The sequence below is a fragment of the Salarias fasciatus genome, unplaced genomic scaffold (genome assembly GCF_902148845.1).
Source record: "Salarias fasciatus unplaced genomic scaffold, fSalaFa1.1, whole genome shotgun sequence".
Taxonomy (NCBI): domain Eukaryota; kingdom Metazoa; phylum Chordata; class Actinopteri; order Blenniiformes; family Blenniidae; genus Salarias; species Salarias fasciatus.
The window spans coordinates 1-18974 of record NW_021941402.1 but is presented as its reverse complement, the minus strand read 5'-3'; the positions used below and the strand labels follow the sequence as shown (position 1 = coordinate 18974).

General features: G+C 45.7%; 1 long non-coding RNA gene and 1 pseudogene across 1 annotated transcript; both read left to right on the top strand.

The window, feature by feature from the left end:
• Nucleotides 1-1208: 1208 nt before the first annotated feature.
• Nucleotides 1209-14797, top strand: LOC115385743 (GRB10-interacting GYF protein 1-like; annotated as a pseudogene).
• Nucleotides 14798-17586: 2789 nt separating this feature from the next.
• Nucleotides 17587-18686, top strand: LOC115385744 (uncharacterized). Its single transcript, XR_003931163.1, has 2 exons — nucleotides 17587-17680; nucleotides 18576-18686. It is a non-coding gene; the product is annotated as an uncharacterized LOC115385744 (long non-coding RNA).
• Nucleotides 18687-18974: the final 288 nt, after the last annotated feature.

Here is an 18974-nt window from a genome sequence, read left to right as displayed (position 1 = left end):
CGCTGTCGTTACTTTATTGTAGATTGTTGCATACATTAGCAAGGACAGTGTGGTTGAGTGATAAAAGCTCTCGTATATACTGTTAGAATAAGTTATACGCTTATTTGCACTTAAAGTGAATGGAATATTGAACAGGGACGCTGTTTGTATGTGTGGGCTTACCTGTTGAGATGTTGTTGCCGTCGATATTGCCTCGGTTTTTCTTTGAGGAAGCGTTTCCAGCCAGCTGCGCGCTTTAAGAGGCAGCTGGTTCGCGAGCGTTACTGAAATAGACATTTCTGGATGGAAAGTCTCCAGTGAAACACGGGGCCGTGACCGAGTGCTAGACCAGAAATAGTTTTCATTTATTCAGTGAAGGAACCACCGCTGCGCTTTTCTCCACGCTCAGTGTGCTGGAGCAGATTGATCAAATTGGGCCGGTACCCTTTCACTGAGTCTGAGGCACGCCGCGTAAATAGTGTCAGGTCCCTGCAGCGGAAAATCAAATTACACCTCCTCTCCTCCCGACTATACAGGTGGACCGCTGCGCCGTGAAAACGCATCTCGCCAGCAGCTAATTTATCAAGTGTACGCCTTTAGCGTTGGTTGTGACTGCAGCGTTCCTCCGATCCCGTCACTCAAAACTCTTTTCTCTCTCTTTCTTTTTCTCCCCAAACAGTGGTGCGAAGGGAGGAGGACAGGAAATAAAGGAGTCACCTGGAGGGTCTCCGTCAATCCACATTTCAGTTGGAGCGAGGGAAAACGGCACAGAGGGAGAGAGGGAGAAAGGAGACGAGGAGTGGGAGTCGCGTCTGCTCTTGGCAGCTGTTCCAGCAGCCATTTCATTATTTTGGCTGTTATTTAGATCCCTGCGTTACTTTTTCTTTTGGATGAATCAGTTGATATTTTTAACTTAATGTGAGATATAACTGCTGTAAAAGATAAAAAAAAAAGTGGAAAAAAAACAAAGAAACATTATTACTAGCAAGAGTGTTTTATTTTGTTCCATCGTGATTTCCAAGGTTCTTTTTGTTTCTTTTTTTATGTTTAACAACCCTTTTTCGGCTGTGAGTAGAGGAGCTTCCATTCTCCAAACTATCGTCGAAACCCCTCCCCGCCCTTTCCTTTTTACTTAGTTAGGACTGATAACTGGTATTCCTCAAGCACCTGAAACTGGCAGCTATTCTCTCTGGTCTGTGTGTTTGGGGAGCTCTGTGACCACCGCTTAAGCACCACTCAGCCTTCTAGTCACCTAAGCCTAACTAAAGCCAGCCAGCTCGAGCCTGGTCCAGCCCAGTCCAGCCTGCTCCGATTATCTGGACAGGGTGAGGAAATACACTCATGTCTGCATTTGATATTTGTTTTGCTTTGTTTTTTGTTTGTTTTGTTTTTTTTTTGTTTTTTGCAAAACTAACACAAGAAATCTCGTTCCCTCTTCAGATACTCAGTTCTGTGTGGACGTGAGGAATATGACTGCTGAGACTCTTAACTTCGGCCCAGAATGGTAATGGATCCAGTGTTTTCTTTCTCTTTAATTCGGTCTTTTTGGCCACATGTCTGAATTGAATGTGTGCGATTGATGTTGTCATAGTAATCATTATTAACATCTGGCATGATCATCTACAGTTATATTAATGTTCCTTAACAGTTCATGAAATGTCTTAAGAAACAGAAAAGCTGAAATATTGCATTAATGACCTTTAAATTGAGTCTTTCAAGTTTTTCTTGGTTGGTAGTCGAATCCAAAACTGAAACGGGAGTCTTCACACATAAGACTCGGTTGCTCTTGACATAATAACACATACACACAGAGAGATCATGTCCCTTGATCATACTTCTGTTAGTCTTTTGGTTGATTGATTGATTTATTTGGCAATAATACATTAACACAACATGACCACAGGATAAAATAAGATCAAATCAGACTTATTGCCAAGGATTGCACAGGAAAGCCAGGGGCCTTGTTTCCACTGTGGTCCTTTAAAAAACAGCAAAAAAAAACTAAATACACAAGGTCCACAAGACTACAAGGTCGTCTTGTGAATGACGACACGGCCAACCGAAGGAGCCCTACTGTGGTTAGGAAGGAATAACAAATAATGAAAGTGTTGGTTGTCTTTGACTTCCTTCTTTCCTCCCAAATTAAACTCTCCACTTCTCCTTGGTTTGTGGTGAATATGTTAATTCGGAGTGACTCATTCCACCCACACTGGAAGCATGAAGGTGGCTCCGTTTACAGTGTGAAATGCACATATCTATTGTCTTGTGTGTGTTAAGCATACATGAGTCATTTCTACATCTTAAAAGACTTAAAGCTTTTACATGTTTTACATTCCATGATCTAAAAATCCCACGCCTAAATCGTTTCATAACAACATACTCCCTTTACTTAGCAGGTAATTGGAAAGGAATTTTTAACAGTCTAGGAAGTCGAACTACAGTTTTGATTGCCTCAAGTGATTGTAGACTTTGTTTATTTAGTTAAACACCAAATTGACTATTTCAACTGACTAAAAAAAACAGTGGCTTAATCGTGATTACAATAACTGTCACACAGACAAAGTACGCTGTGTTCTATTAAGCCATAACTATTCACATGGCAAGGATAATGATAATAAAGTTCTTTCTTCCGTTGATTCAACCTAATAAACCAGAATCTAGGTTTTTTTTCACTTCGCTACCCCATGCACGTCATCTATCTTGCTGCGGTACACGCTGGATGCTTGTAGTGTAGTGATTAATGGGGGGCGGGGGGAGCGGTGCCGGCAGATCGAGTTTGGGAGCACTCCATCTCGCAGAGTGCGACTGACCCGCACATTCTTGGTGCGGTGCCAGCCTCGCCGAATATTTCACTCTTTTACACCATCTGCAGCTGCTTTCCTCTCGGTGGCCCTCGTAGCCCACTTTTTTTCCCCCTCCGTATCCACATGTGCGGCCGCCGGCCAGCGTGTTTACAATTTGTTGAAGCTTGTTAGTATTATAAAACAAATGTGACGTCTTCTTGGCGGTCGGGGTCCGCGAGTGCGGTTGGTCACCGCGGTGAAATTGTAAGTGAAGATACTCTGCCAGATCAGACCGTGAACCCAAACAGGTCAGTGAAAGAATCATCTCAGTCTTATAGATTTGATGCAGTTGTATACAAATACCTTCGCGAATTCAACCACCAGCAGCAGCAGCTTTTCTTTTCTTTTTTTTTTTCCTTCCCCCTCCTCAGATCTCCTCCTATTATGCACAGTAGCTGCGGCTCCAGCTATTTTCACCCTCTTTGATATGCTACATGCTCCCCACGGCCTTTCATGATGCTTTCCCTTACCTCTTCCACCCCACACCCCACCCTCTGCATCTCCGAGCCGCATATGGTTTTGATGTGGAGCTGCGAGTCAATGACACACTTTGTAGAGGCATGTGAATGGAGTCATTGTTAAACAGCAGGGCCTTGGAAGCCAGCCTGCTCGTAATGGCTTTTTAAAATGAAATCTTGAGATTGGAAAGCTAATATATCAGCCACTGTCGGGGCCAAGCATATTCAGGGGGGCCTGCGTAGGAGGATGGCTGATCTGTTACAAACATCCACTAAATTCTTTCTCCTCTCTCTTTGTGTGGCGAGATGGATGCTATTATTTTATTCGGTCTCCAATTCACATTGAAATGACTTCTATTAAGGTTATAAAACGGCTGAGCCAACACGCAGGCCTGCACCGAGTTATTTACAAGACAGTTTTCTGTATTTTATGGTGGGCAAAGTAGTCAGGACAAAGTAATATGAAAGCTTTTTAAAGGTGCAAAATGAAAACGCACCACTTTGTGTGTTGGGCGGTGATTTAGAGGCGCCATTGTGCCGTTCTCTCAGTCCTGTGCTGGTTCAGCAGTTTGCTTTTAGTTGGGAAACATTCATTGGGTAGTTATACTAACTGATGATAGCTCAGTTAACTCATTCCAAAATGGAACAGAGAACATAATCAATTGGTCAGTTTGAATGTTTTAGGAATTATGTATTTTTGGAGACTGTGACTTCTAACTTCTACGCTTCAATTTGACGAAACACCAACAAGATTGTTCACAGAAAGACTTGAAAGACTAATGCACATTCTGTTTTCCTGGGAATTTTCCTATTAACCTTATTAAAAATGCTGAAAATGATTTAATCTGGATAGTTTGTGCTTTAGCATGAATACAGCACAAGGTGAATGCTGAGGGAAGTTTGTTCTCTGTAAAGAACCTTTAAGACACTGGAAAACTGAAATAGATATAAAGGTTTATTTATATTTGATACCACAGAACACTCCAGTGTCTCATTACACCATCTTGTGGTGGTATTGGTATTTCAAGATGATCTCGCTGTACTTTTGTAGCTAATTCAACCAAAGACCCCGAGCAGCCCTTTGTGCTGACATTTTTTCTGTTGTACATTTATTCATTCATGATTCTTAATATTTCCTTTTGTATTTTTTTGTCGTCAGTGCATTTGAATATTGTAATTCTCATAGTTTGTTGTTTCTTTCCTCTCACAGGCTTCGTGCACTGTCCAGGGGGGAGTGTGACATCCCCCCTCCTTCCCCGCCATGCCAAAGTACAAGCTGGCGAGTACCGCTACGGCCGAGAGGAGATGTTAGCACTTTATATCAAAGACAACAAGGTCAGTTGGGGCAGCACATGCCTGATTTCACATTAAACGCTGGCTGCGATCACACTGCAGGTCTTATGTTCAGTGTAGTGTCAATGTGGATTTTGTCCTTTATTTAAATGAGACCTTCCATAATCGCGCCCTCCCCGACACAGAATCGGGGTACTTTGTCAATTAAGGATGTAGAAGTGTGAAATGTATTGGATTTGGTTGCATCAGTTTCCCAGATCCATTTTCTGTTGTTCAGCAAGTCTTAAAAAGTCCGTTATAGGTCACTTATGGGTCAAGGTGTCGGGTTTTGGCAGATTTTGAAGTGAGAACATTAGTTTAGTTTGTGTGTGGATTGCAGTGCAGTGATAACCCTCTTTCTAAACCGTGACGTGCCGCTGCTGGATCTTGTTTCCAGCTCTGTCGGTTCACATTTGTTCACTTTTACATAGCAAATAGCCCCATCTTTAAAAATGACGACATGTTGGTGAATCTTTTTTTCTTTAAAACTCACAGTTCAGTTCTGGAAAAGATAGTTTTGCCCTGCTGAGCCTCTGCTGCTGCTGTTTTAGGTCCCGGAGGACATGCAGGATAAGGAGTTTGCTGCTATTCTGCAAGATGAGCCCATGCAGCCCCTGGCACTGGTGCCTCTCACCGAGGAGGAGCAGGTCGGTCTCAAACGCACCGATGCACAGATAATCTCTGGAAGTCAAACAGTTTGAGCCCGAGCCACGGCGATCATCGGTCGTCTTGGCCGACAGATGTGGCGCTCACGAGCTCAAATTCCTCACATTCCTCTCTTTCACTCCTACCGCTCTCCCTGCAGAGGAACTTCTCCATGTCGGTGAACAGTGTGGCGGTGCTGAGGCTCATGGGAAAAGGGGTGAGTGGAGCCGCCCCAGCTGGAGTGGTTCGTGGACGAGGGGCCGCAAGAGGTGGTCGAGGTAAGACAAACAAACTAAAAGACGAGAATTAGTCATAAAAATAAAGCACTTCACGAGTCTTTGCATTGACCACCTTCATTTCTACAACAGCTGCAGAATCCAAAAACAACAGAAATGCTACCCAGGCCCTTTTGGCTGCAGCCACAATGGCTGGTGTCCAGGCAAAGTAAAACAGTTTATTCAAGGCAGTGACTGGAGTGCTTGTTTCCTCTCTTTCTCCAAGATCTTAACGCAGCACACTTCCTCTTGGCTCGTGTAAACAGTCGTCCTTCCAGCCACACCTGTCCAAAGCCACTGTACTTACTCGCTCACCTTGTCCACACACTCCACCCCAGTGTAAACACGAGCTGTCCGGTACAGAGCGGCCCGGGAAACAACAGACGCAGGGCGGGGGCAGTGGCCACAAGCTCTGTCCCACAGAATGCAAACACCTGCTTCCCTGTGCCTCTTCACGCAGGCCGAGGTCGTGGCGAAGGTGGATTCTACCAAAGAAGTATTGAAGATGCAGAGGTGGGCTTCGGCCGAAGTGTCCGAGAGATTCACCGCAGCCAGAGCTGGGACGACCGGTAAGGAGATCGCCCCGGAATCTAGTTCGAAATGTTGGTTGTAATTCAAGCGCTCTACTTAGAGGTAAAGGTTGCTGAGAGGAGCTGTCATCCAGTGTAATAAACTCTGTAATCTGCTCCGGTATTTTTGTCTTGTGAGGCTCCCGTGGGATGTTTATCTCTCTTGTGCAAGGGATCTTTTCTTATCAGTCCAAACTATAAACAAGTGTCAGTTTTCTGTGTCTTTTCCTCATGGATCAGTTTCAAATGATCAATTTGCGGTCTGTGACATTAAGTACCAGCTGCAGTCATTTATCCAGGACCAGAACACGGTTTATGTTTTGGATTGATAGAGTTTCCCTTCCTGTCCTCAGGGGCGAGCGTCGATTCGAGAAGCCTCTGCGGCGGGAGGTGGGGCGGCCTGGCTTTGAAGAAGCCGGAGGTCCCGGGGGTCCAGGAGGAAGGAGTACACAAGGGCTGACAGCGATAACTGGCGCACCCTCCGGGAGGAGCAGGAGGAGGATGAGGGGGAGCCGGGCAGCAACTGGAGACTCGCTGGACCCCGCAGGGATGGTACGATAACAAACATTAACATCTCGCTGCACAGATTTAAAGGCCAAGGCCTGCGCAGATCTCAGGGTTTTTTGTTGATTTCATGGATTCAGTTTCCTGCTAACGTAGCTGGATTCAGCTGAGCAGGATGTCTTTTTTTTTAATGAATGCATGTTGAACAATCAGGAAAAGAGCTGCTACACAGCCCCAGCTAGATGTTTTTTAATAATTAGTAACATTAAGGGCTCTAGGAAACAAAGATGTTCTTCGCTGTTTGATGTTGCGCAATAACTGAAGGTGAGACGTCTTGTCAACAAGTTCAGGTCATGATAAACCAAGTGTGGCTTATGCTGGTGAATCTTACATAATAAAACAGCAGTGATTTGTTTTTGCTCATTTCACAATCTGCTGTGATTCTAACCCTCTGTGAGACACTGGGTGCAGCAGCTATACTGACATCTAGTGGAGCTGAACGGACTTCTGTTACACGTTCAACTATTTCCAAACACCATCTTTTGTTTTCAGTAATACATCTTATCCACATTTAACTGAGTGAGTAAAAGTAGCTTCAAAAATCTAAATGGTTTGAGTATCATGCTTTGAAAAAGTAGTTTTTGAAGTTGTAAGTAACTTTAGATCCATTCAACATATGCTAGCATCACCGTTTTATTAGATTTTTTTTAGTTACCAGTAAAAAATTGTGGTTCAAAATATTGAACTTGGTGTTTGAAGAATTCTGCATTGAAATGGTTTTCTAAAACTGAAAATAAAAAAGCCAAGGAATAACTGAGTAATCTGTTCGTGATTCTCATAATAACACTAACAAGCTGGAATTCTTTGAAGTATTTTTCAATGAAAACTCTTCCAAATAAAACACAAAATTACTTTATTTTCAATTTCAGTTTTGGCTCTGAGGAGTCTTGATTGTGGTTTAGATTTTGTCTTTCTTCACCTCTGTTGTTGTCATTAAAAAAAAAAAACCTTTTCACAGACTTTCTCAGCTCCTGTAGTTGCTCGCTGGAGAAAATATGTTCTATTGTTGTTTTCCCAGAGACTACTCTCCTGCCTCTGTTGACAGTTTGTGTTGTGTTGTGTAGATGGTGGTCCTCGCTCAGCGGGCTGGCGGGACCACAACGGTCCAGGCGAAAGCCGTCGGAGGAAGTTCGATTTCGACTTCCGGGACTCGGAGGGCCACAGCGGGGGCCGGCGGCGTGCGGGCAGCGACGGTCTGGAGGACGACAGGGACGGCCTGCCTGAGTGGTGTACAGACGAAGAGGACGGAGACCTGGGCACCTTCGACTCCTCGGGGCGTTCATGCCTCTGAAGGTGTGTCAGATATCTGCCCCTGATCTAGTCGGCCTCTTTCCAGAATATAGAGGCTGTTTCTGCCACAAACCACAAACACTGAATCATAACCACAGCTAAAACATATATTTCTTTGCTTGACGTTTTTCTGTTTCTCCTCTTTTCTTGGTACGTTTATGCCAGAAGGGCGGCAAGGAGACAATCCTGGAGGAGGAGTTAGATTTCAAGGGGATCGAGGAGGAAGACGAGGAGGAGGCCTATGCCGACGTGGAGAGGAACTGCACTGAAGGAGACAAAGACAAGGGTGAGGAGGAAAATGATTGCTTTTTAAAGTGTTCGATCGCTTTTCACCTTTCAAGGCCCACAGGGAGAATTACTAACGTGTGACACATTTCTTTCCTTTCCTCTCCTCTAAACTGAGCAGAGTGTAAAGAAGCCATTCCTGCAGTTGGGGATGGCGAGATAAAGCCAGCATCACCCTCCTCTTCTCCTCCAGTCCACTGCACCCCTCCATCCCTGGAGCCGCAGCCCAGCCTGGCCGGTCAGGTGGTGGAGAACGCTCCGCTCAGCAACAGCCACCCTGTGAAGGCCAACAGCTCGCCCAGCGAAGGTATGTCCTGACTCAGGTTTCTGTGTGCTGCTCAGCACAGCGCTAGCTAACATGTAGCGTTGGTTTCATTGTCAGACCACAGTTTCATAGTAAACCACAGGTAGTATCATATCTCTCTAAGTAACATACTCGGGTTTACACCGCCACTATAGCTGTGTATGTCGTTGCACCAGATTGATGCATTTCCAGTACGCTTTCACACTGAATCTGACCCCAGCTCATTTTTGAATTGCAAAGCGTTGTTTACATTTGTTTGTCGGTGCTGCATGTATGATGATGAGTGCTGCGAAGTGATTTTGTGTTTCAAATGTAATGTTTGCATGTGATTTCATGTGCAAGACGTTTCAGTGCTGCCGTGCGGGGGATGGGATGGGATGGGCATTTTATTGACTGTGACGCTTTGATGATGTGATTGAACTGGGTCAACAACTGCAGCATCGGCCGTTCATTCAGCTTCCGATCACTAGTTCACGCTAACCCCGCCTCTTGAAGGGTGGGGCATTAGGATTAATGGCTTGGCTTGTCCAGCGATCTTTGTCTTGAATAGAAATTTGGGAAACACTTGAGTCTTCAGCTGGTGTGAAACATTATGTTGGGAGTGTTGAGTCTATCTGTGTCTGTGACCAGATTTTATTCAGTATTTTGGCTTGATATTTAATATGTTTGCTCACAGTCACTTAATATCTTGTTTACTGAGCCTGCTGTTCCTGATGTCCTGTATGATATACAGAGCCGGTAGACGGCTCTACCGCTCACAATCCGGCATCCAGAAATAGAAGAACTAAAAATAGAAGCCATTGTTTCACTCATGTTTCTTCTTCTCTTCTTCTCCTTGTTTACGTGTCAGACGTAGCTCCCATGGGGGGCTCCAAGGCCCAGCTGAGCCCCAGCCCCGCCGCCTTCCGCCCTGCCTCCCCCTCCCCCTTCCTCCGCCGCTCCTCTCCTCCCTCCATCTGGAGGAGACGCAGAGGATGATGAAGGCATGAAGCACCTGCAGCAGGTAGGAACAGCAGGAGGCCTGTCTGGAGCATCTGTCTCAGCGAGCTGACGCAAAATGTCTCAGAAACTTCTCCCTCAGAGGAGGGAGGAAACTAGTCACTGAATATCAAGAGACGATTACTGTAGATTTGTAGATTTTTAAGGAAATGAGGGCTTCAAATGACCGTGTGGAATAGATGGGTTCAATCCCAGTCATGGAGGGTTATGGTTATCTGCTTGATGATAGTACAGTGTTTAGATTTTCGTTTGGTGGTATGTTCCCTACTTTTCCACTAGCTTTTAGCTTCATTTAGCCGTCTTCTCATTTTGGAAATACACATCCGACAGTCTGCAGCTGCTTCCTTTCTCTGCTTTGGATTACGCAGTCTCTTCTGACCTGCTTGTTAGATTGTCAGCTTCTTATTCTCTCAGCAGGTGAATTAAGCAGCTCAGCTTGTGTGTTACGACACTTAGAAGTGTCTCCTTCCCTTTGCGATGAGTGTATAAATGAACGGGCTTGTTTGTGTCTGTGTAGGAGGCCGAGAAGATGGTGGCCTCGCTGCAGGACACCTCCATGGAGGAGGAGTGTTTCACCCAGGCGCTGCAGCAGCAGCAGGAGAGCAGGAACACTGCGGCCGCTCTGCCGCTGTCGCACGAGGCCGCCATGAAGTGGTTCTACAAGGACCCGCAGGGGGAGATCCAGGGTACTGGCAGTAGAATTCACATTCACCCGGTTTTTTTATCAAACGCTGCTGTTCTGGATCCACTGAGCCTCTGTCCGCCGTCCAGGTCCCTTCACCACGGTGGAGATGTGCGAGTGGTTCCAGGCGGGCTACTTCACCATGACCCTGCTGGTGAAGCGGGGCTGCGACGAGGGCTTCCAGCCCTTGGGCGACGTCATCAAGATGTGGGGCCGCGTGCCCTTCGCCCCGGGGCCCTCCCCGGCCCCTGCTGGTGAGACAGCTCCCTCCGACGCAGCGCCCGCAGCCCACCCGGGGGCCCGCCGGGACTGTGAGTCAGAGCTCAGCCAACCTAGTGGATGGGGAGGGGAGGCTGGAGATGAGAGGGCACATTAACAGACAGGTTGGGGTAATGAGCGTTTAACTTGATTCCAGTCTAAATAAACATATATTTCATGCATGTCACACACTGTTAATCTGCCTGTTGAAGCACAATTGTAAAGTATTCATTACATGACACATATGATACTGCTTGCATGTATAAGCTGTGTTTTCTGCATGCTCTGCAGTGCGTTTTGCATCAAACGATGATTTGGCCCCTCCTATTTCAGGGAAACCTGGACCAGGAGCGCCTGAAAAAGCAACAGGAGCTGGCAGCAGCAGCTCTTTATCAACAGCTCCAGCAGCAGCAGCTATTCCAGCTCATTAACAGGTGAGGTGTCGCCTCACGCGCAGAAATCCGCGTTGCTTCCCCCGGGGGGGTTCTGACTGGAAGTGTTTGTGTGGCAGGTGCAGTGAGCAGGGTATGATGCCTTCGATGAACAGGTCGATGTCAGTGCCAGATACAGGGTCCATGTGGGACATGCATACCTCAGCTTCACAGCCGTCAGGTGAGCTGCCGCCTGCTGCAGTTTGAACAAACAAGCACGCACTGTTTAAGATGCATAGTCGTCGGAGGTCCTGCTGCTAAAACAATGCAAATTCATCTCTTCGCAGGCGGTGAAGCCAGTCTTTGGGACATAACAATGAATCCTTCTACTCAGGGTCCAACTCTCGAACAGCTTCAGAAGGTGAGATTGAGTGTTGTTGCCACATTAATTTTTCCTTCTCGCCTTTCAGTAGAATACCGAAAGTTGAATCCATCGGACATATCCTGTGCTTTTTCTCCTTCAGCTCCAGCAGGAGAGACGAGACGCTGAACTCAGGGCGAAGCGTGAGGAGGAGGAGCAGCGTAAGAGGAGGGAGGAGAAGAGGAGGCAACAGGAGGAACAGAAAAGGAGGGAGGAGGAGGAGCTCTTCAGACGGAAGCAGGTGAGAAGGAAGAACCTCACCTGAAAGGAGATGTTGAGCCTTGTTTGATCTTTGTGTTCATTCATCGATCATCAATACAATATCACCGTTGTCTTCCCGTAGTGTCGTCAGCAGCAGGAGCTGATCATGAAACTGCTGCAGCAGGCCCCCCAGCAGCAGGGACCCGGGGCGGGCGGCTCCAGCTGGAGCGGGGCTCCTCAGGGCTCGCAAAGGCGGGAAAGCCCCGGCTCTGGCTCTGCTGGAGATGCAGCAGGAGCTCCTGAAGCAGCAGCAGCAGCAGAGAGCCCAGCAGCAGAGAGACCGCGTGAGTTTGATTCAGAAGCTCTCACACAGCGCTGACGTCAGCCGGTGGTTTTGTCGTGCTCGTGTGTTAAGCCCGCCTCCTTTTCGGTCTGCAGCACTCTGGCATGTCGATGGGCAGCTCCTCCATGGGGGGCCAGTGGGTGGAGGGTGTTGGCATGTGGGGTGGCTCCAGCGGAATGGAGGGCAAGGGCAGCGGCGGAGGCTCCTCCAGCAGCATGGGCATGTGGGACGAGGCTGTGAAGAACCAGGCCAGTCTGCGCGGGAACAGCAACAACAACCTGGGCCTGAAGAACAGCCGCAGCAGCCCATCACTCAGGTAACCGCGCTGTGGAGAAACACTCAGCGATTGCAGCGACTCTCTTTGGATGAAAATAACAGAATGTTTCCCCTGGAATGCCCTCCACAGCGATCAGTACATGATGCGTCGCAAGCGGACGGAGGAGGAGGAGAAGCTCCTGAAGCTGCTGCAGGGCATGAAGCCTCAGGACGGCTTCACCACCTGGTGTGAACAGATGCTGCACGCTCTCAACACCTCTGCCAACAACTCTTCCTCCTCTCTGGATGGTACGCCGCTCGGATTCGCAAAATCCCGCCATCGCTGCCAGTCGGCGCGCGGCAGCCGCTTCCCTCGTGCCCTAATCACTTTATCTGTTTGCCTTTGTGAAGTTGCCACCATCGTGGCATACCTGAAGGAGGTGGAGTCTCCCTATGCAGTGCTGGATTTCATCCGGTCCTACCTAGGGGACACAGTGGAAGCCAAAGAGTTCGCCAAACAATTTCTGGAGCGACGTGCCAAACAGAAAGCCAACCAACAGAGACAGCAGCAGCAGGTAGGGCCGCGGCCGCCGCCTCTTCTCTGCTTCCTAGTTCTCTTTTTAAAGGACGTTTTTTAAACTTCTGCCAGAGAAAATACAATCTCTGTTCCTCTTTGGACCACTGTTTTAACTACTCTGAGAGAGTGATTAATATTGTTTTTCTATGATGATCAGCATTGTGATACGTGTTTCAGATTCAGTTTGAACTTCCTGACTGGCTGTAATATCTGCTCCTTTCTGTGTCTTAGTTATCAAAGGAAGTGGCTGGGTTAAACATGAACTTCCCTCTGCAGGTAAATGCAGATAAGCCTCCGCTGCATGAATTGATTACCTTCAGGATTAATCAAGTGTTTATCCATCCATATGGACACTTAATGTTGCTTCGAATAACAGCTCAGTCTGCATAATTAATGCTGCGACAACCAAACTTGGATTTTCTAGCATGATTTTGTTCTGACAGTTCTAAAATCGCAACGTTATCTCACAAGAAACAAATTAATCTTTCTTTTTTAAAACAAGATTCTATGCATGAAAAAGGAACGGGTGTGTTATTGTTTAGAAGTTGTACAGCAAAAACATTTGCATGCTTCTGTGCTTCCTCATTTTTAGACTCTGTTTCCTGTATTTGCTTTCTTGGCTCCAAAAGCGACTCGCCAAAGAAAATGTCCCAAGAGTTATGACCATAATCAAAGTACAGTAAGTTTGTGCAACAGCCAGTACATTTATGAGATCCAGTGAACCGATTTCTTAAAAATAGTAAGCAAGAACTGTTGACATACTGAGGGAAAGTTCTCAAATCCATGATTTTAAAGTTAAAGGTTACAAGCGGATTATCTTCAGAAACACATGGGCAATCGTTTACATTTGCTGGTTAATCTCAGACTCCTGATACTTTAAAAGTAGCCAGGCTAAAGTCAAACGTGCACGAGGCAACGTGCACGCTTATCACAGGAAAGTGCCCGCCCAAAAGCTGCCCTCTGATCTGCTGCTGTGAGGCGAGAGTCCAAACCGCCACGCCGTTATTCCTCCATTTGCAGCATTATATTTGAAGGCTTCCTGGCGTTCGTTCTAAACAGTCACATAGTTTTTTTCAAGCTCAGCTAATAAAAGGAACCGACCTTTAAGTCAGGCTTGGCTTTTGTGTTGAGTTTTACACCAAACAGCGCTGCTGTCATGAGACCACGACACGCATCAGAGCTCAGTTTGAGTCTTTTACGAATACATTATGATGATGGAGTTTTAATCTCTGAAACATCTGGTTTCTGCTTGCAGGACTCGATGCGAGGTATGAATCCGAGCACTCTGCAGTCCATGTTCCAGGCCAACCACATGGGCAAGGCTGGTCTCTATGACAACCAGGGGGGAAAGATGAAGAAGAAACAGCCCATGATGCTGCACTCTGACCCCAGCATCTTAGGTACGTGACTGTTTTTCTCTCTTCACGCTGCAAGCTCTGAAAATAGTCTGAACCCACAAACACGACTGAGTTTCTCATAAAACATGGCTCAACGGCAGGGAGACAAAAAAAAATACAGCAGCTTCGTCTCACTCACCTAATAAGGAGCAACATTTGTAGAAATGAGGTCCCTGCTGTGTCTGATCTCCCCCTCCTCCTTCTCTTTCCCCCCTCCCCCCCCTGCAGGGTACTCATTCCACAACGCGGGCGACTGTCTGAGCCTGAATGAGATGGAGATGGTGGAGGATTACTGATGTGACGCAGCGCAGCAGCAATAGCTACCTGAGGCCTTCTGTCTTTTAATCAGACAAACCTGATGACGAATGTGCACTGCTGGGGGGAACCAGGGGGGCGGGGGAGGGCGAGAGAGAGAGAGAGAGTGTGTGTAAAAGAGGGAGGTTGCAGGGGTGGAGGCGCCGACCGAGGCACCTCCCACTCTTTCATTCCCTCCGGGTCGACACAAAAAAAGGGCTCCCTGCTGCACCAGTTGATCACTAGAGCAGGGGCGAGGGGGGGGGGCGAGGCGGTGAGAGGTTTCAAGGAAGATGGTTATCCTCTGGCACTCAAAAGATTAAGCACCTTATACTAAACTAATGCACTTTATTGAGATGGGATTTGAATAGGTTTTTTTTTTTTTTTTCTCATGTGTGTATATCTGTCTGTTCAGAATCGGTGCGTACAAGGCACGCGTGCACGCACGCGTGCCCGAACTGGAAGGGGGGGAGGGGGGAGGGGAAGGCAGGCGGTGAACGGGGGGCGTTTTGTTTGTTTGTTTGTTTTTTTCAGGGGGACCTTTAGTTGGAACATTTATCAGAAAGCAAATCCTTTCTCAAAAGACAAACACTGTTGATATTCTCTTGTTTAGCATTTTTTACGTTTATATAAAAAAAAAAGTAAAGCTATTGAAAAATGAATTCTAAAAAAACTTGAAGATTTGCACTTGCCTAAAAAAGAAATAAGAAAAAAAAAACAACAAAAAAAATCAAATGGGTTTAGTTCTAGAAGTGAATATTTTTGTGAATGTGTACGAGTGACTGAGCGTGCGTGGCTGACTTGTGTCTGATATAAAGTCTGCACAATGTTGTTTTTTTTTTGTTGCTTACCAAGATGTATGAAACATAAGAGGCCATTTTTGTCTTTTTTTTTCTCTCTCTTTTGTTCAGATGGTTATTTTATATTTTCATGTTTAGCGCGTGTGCGTGCGTGTGTGTGTCCCTTCCAAGCAGGGACTGGAGGCGTGGGTGTGTGTGTTTGAGAGAGTGACTGAATTAGCGAGAGAGAGAGAGGGAGAATTGCAAACACATCCTTTTCTCTCACCAGCTCTTCATCCCCCAGATAGAGAAGAACAGCATCCATTTGTAAATGTTAGCTTTGCTCTCATCACACGATGACCACCACTAGTTTTGATTTCCCTTTAGCTCCTCCCCCCCACCCCGCCACCAGGGGGGGGGGGCCGGCGAATCATAAGGGACGTGACTGTGTGCGTGCGCGCATCGCGTGAGATTTGTTTTTGTATGTATGCGTGCGTGCGTGTGTGCGTGCGTTCTCCGTGTTCATTTACTGTCGATAGAAATGAGTTCAGACTACAGGTACTCATTTTGAATACATGTGCTGTTTATTTTGTTTTGTTTGTTTTGTTTTTTTGTATGTGTATGAATGCACATTTGTGCCTAAGAACTTGGATAGGGTGCATGGCCATTGAGACATTAACTCTTTTTTGAGAGCGAGTGCGATGTGTGTCAGTGCTCAGCACAGTATGTAAAGTATGTACGTTTCTATGGTAAAAATATTTCTAGTCGAGCGCAGGGGTGATCCATCGGAAAGGTTTTAAGTCCAGTCTGGTTTTTTTTTTTTTTTTCCTGGGGTGTGATCACGTTGCCTTTTGTCAGCTCTCGAACTTGTGAATGAAAGGTGTCGAGTTTCTGACTCTGGAAAAAAAAAATACACATAAAAAAGAAAAGAAAAAAAATACAGCATCTTAATGTGCGTGTGCACAGGACGGTGCATGAAATGTTAGCATATTGTGTTACTTATTCGTTGTTGCAATTTGGTAATGACGAGTTTTCTTTTTTTAAATGAGAAATATATATGAATATATACATTATATACAAAGTTTAAAAAGTATTTGGACTAAGATGATGAGCACTTGGGGCTGCTATTTTTGTTGTGTGTTTTAAAAACAATTTTTTTTCTTAATTGTTTTTTCATTTTGTTTCATTATTGCCATGTGAAGTGTGTATTATTTCTTTCTTAAGAAAAATATTGAATGTATTCCAAAAAGAAAAAAAAAAACATGACGAGAAACCCATGCTGATACCAGATTTTCTTTTTCCTCAGAAGATTTCAAAATGGAAACAAAATACAGAAAAGCTTCAAAGAGTTTAGCGAGGTCTTTTTTTTTTTTTCCTCCTTTGTTTTTTCATTTACATCGCGGAGAAGGAAAAAGAAAAGTCGGGATGGATACAGTTGAACACACTGCCTCTACAATCCTGGTCATACAAACAGTGACTAAAAGAAAGGACTCTTTCTATTCCATACTGGAGCTTTGGTTGTTTACAAACCACATGGATATCTGTGGGCGCATTTTATTTTATTTTATTTTTTGTTTTGATCCCACACGAGACGGGTGGGGTTTGCAAGTGCGCTTCTGCCATACGGACATTGAGTGGTGTTGGGTTTATTTTTTTTATTTTATTTTTTTTTTTTGGAGGAAGAGCGGCAGGCATCAGCACGGGCGAGACCCTCGAACTGGACCCGTGCTCGTGGCGGCGGGTCGCCGTGGAGCGGACTCTGGGGAAGGGAGGGGGGGTTTGGTGCCCCCGATGTGTGGAGATCAGAGTGCGTGGGGGGCCACAAAAAAAAAACAAAAAAAAAAACCCACCACCACCCTGGAGGGGACGGAGAGGGCAGCATCAGTACACCTGCGACGTGCACTCTGTCTTCACACCCTGCCCTCATCAACTCACCTATGCACTTTTGTTCATTCAAGCTGTGAGGTACAATTTCGGGGATGGGAGCACAATTACAACAGGAGGATTGCTGCGACTTTGACAAAGTCACTGAAAAGATATTCCCAAACTGAAAAAAGAAAAAAGAGACTCGAGAAGACGGTCTTCTTCTCCCACCTCCTGTATATAACCATATTTTTGTATTATCTTTCAGAGTAGAAAGAAAAATTTGCAAATGGATGAAGGAAAATTCATGAAAAAGTTGATTATATGGAGTGAATGTTCTTCAAGAAACTTTTTTTTTTATTTTTGAATTTTTTTTTTTTTTTTTTTTTTTTGAGATGGACTCGCTGTGAGTTTTTTTCTTGAGTTCGCCAGTAACCCCGAAACGTTCGTGGATGGAGCGAAAGGGGTCAAAATAACAAAAAAAAAAAAAAAAAAAAAAACACCCCACCTGGACTTGAGGTGTGAGACGTGCTGCCGTGGCTCCAAGACTGACTGATAGTAACTATCATCGAGGTCGCAGCGGCGGGGAGAGACGTCGGTCGCGGAGGAGGCGGAGACGCCTCCACTTCCTCTCCAAACCCGGCGGAGGCCTCCGGAGCTGAAGGGTGACCGCTCGAGGAAAAACGCTCGGTATTGGTGAGAGCCGCTTACTTTTTATCAGTTCTGAATGTTTCTTTTATGAAGCCCTCTTGTATAACACATAAGTACATTATAGCACTGTATAACTATAGTTATAAACACTCAAATGATCACAATCCTTTATAACATCAGACCTAACCCTAATCCTATGCTGTACAGTGGGTTATAAAGCATTGTGATCATTTATGAGCGTTTATAACTACTTATGTGTATACAGGAGGGCTTCAAGTAAAGTGTTGCCAAACTTGGACTCCACTTTTTACCTTGTCATTTTTATACTTTCACAAAATAACATAACTTTTTAATTAATTTCCACCACGTGTTCAAAACCTTTATAATCCCTCAGCTTTATAAGACCAAATAATGTATCTGTAGTCATCTTGTCACCAAAAGTTTAACACCCGAACTATCAATGGCCACAGTTGGTTGAGTTATTTTATGGCACTTTATCATTTACTTAATTATCAGCTTGTGTTGCGTTTTCGCACTATAAACATGTCACTCATAAATAAAGCTGCACTGCAGTAATAAGATGAAGTTGATCTGCTTGGAGGAAGTCCAGCTGGTCGTCTCTGGTTCTTGTTCCCACATCAGAGTGCTGGACAGTAAAGAGGATTTATGACACTTTCGAGGGACCGGATGGTTGTTCGATTTATTTGTTTTAGAAGCGTAATTCAAGTAGACGATCACTGCCAGTAGTTTTAAAATAAGATTAGGATCAGAATAATTCAAGCTTCACACCCTACCAATATAAACTGTAAATAAAACTACTATAAAATTTGGTAGATTAAGAAAACGTGAGTGAAAACTTGGAATATGCACGGCCTCCTTCCTTCGTTCCGTTTGATGAGGATAACGTTCGGATGCTTTTTTCTCTCTGTCTTTCTTGTAGGAATCTGGCTGTACTTTATTTGCTGCCCTCTGCAAGGAGGATCTATTCTACAGCCAGCCCATGAGCCAGTTGTCCCTAAACCTGTCCCTTTGAACTTTAACCCCCCTCCCCAACCCTTCAAGAAACTCTTTCTTGACCTCGGACTGGGCAGGCCAATGGCATTATCAGTCGGACAGTTACCAGATGGAGTTACAGGTTCATCATCTGCTTTGACAGCTTCGACCGCGCGTCTGGAGCAGAGGGGGCGCCGCACGGCGGTCCCCTTCACCGGCGGGTCTGCCTGCATGTCAGAGACAGAGCGCCGCGGTGGGCGTGGCGGTACTACCTCTCAGCCACCGGGAATCCCCCCCCCTGCAAGCGGCGGAACTGGAAGAACTGAAAGAATTGTACAAAGAAAAA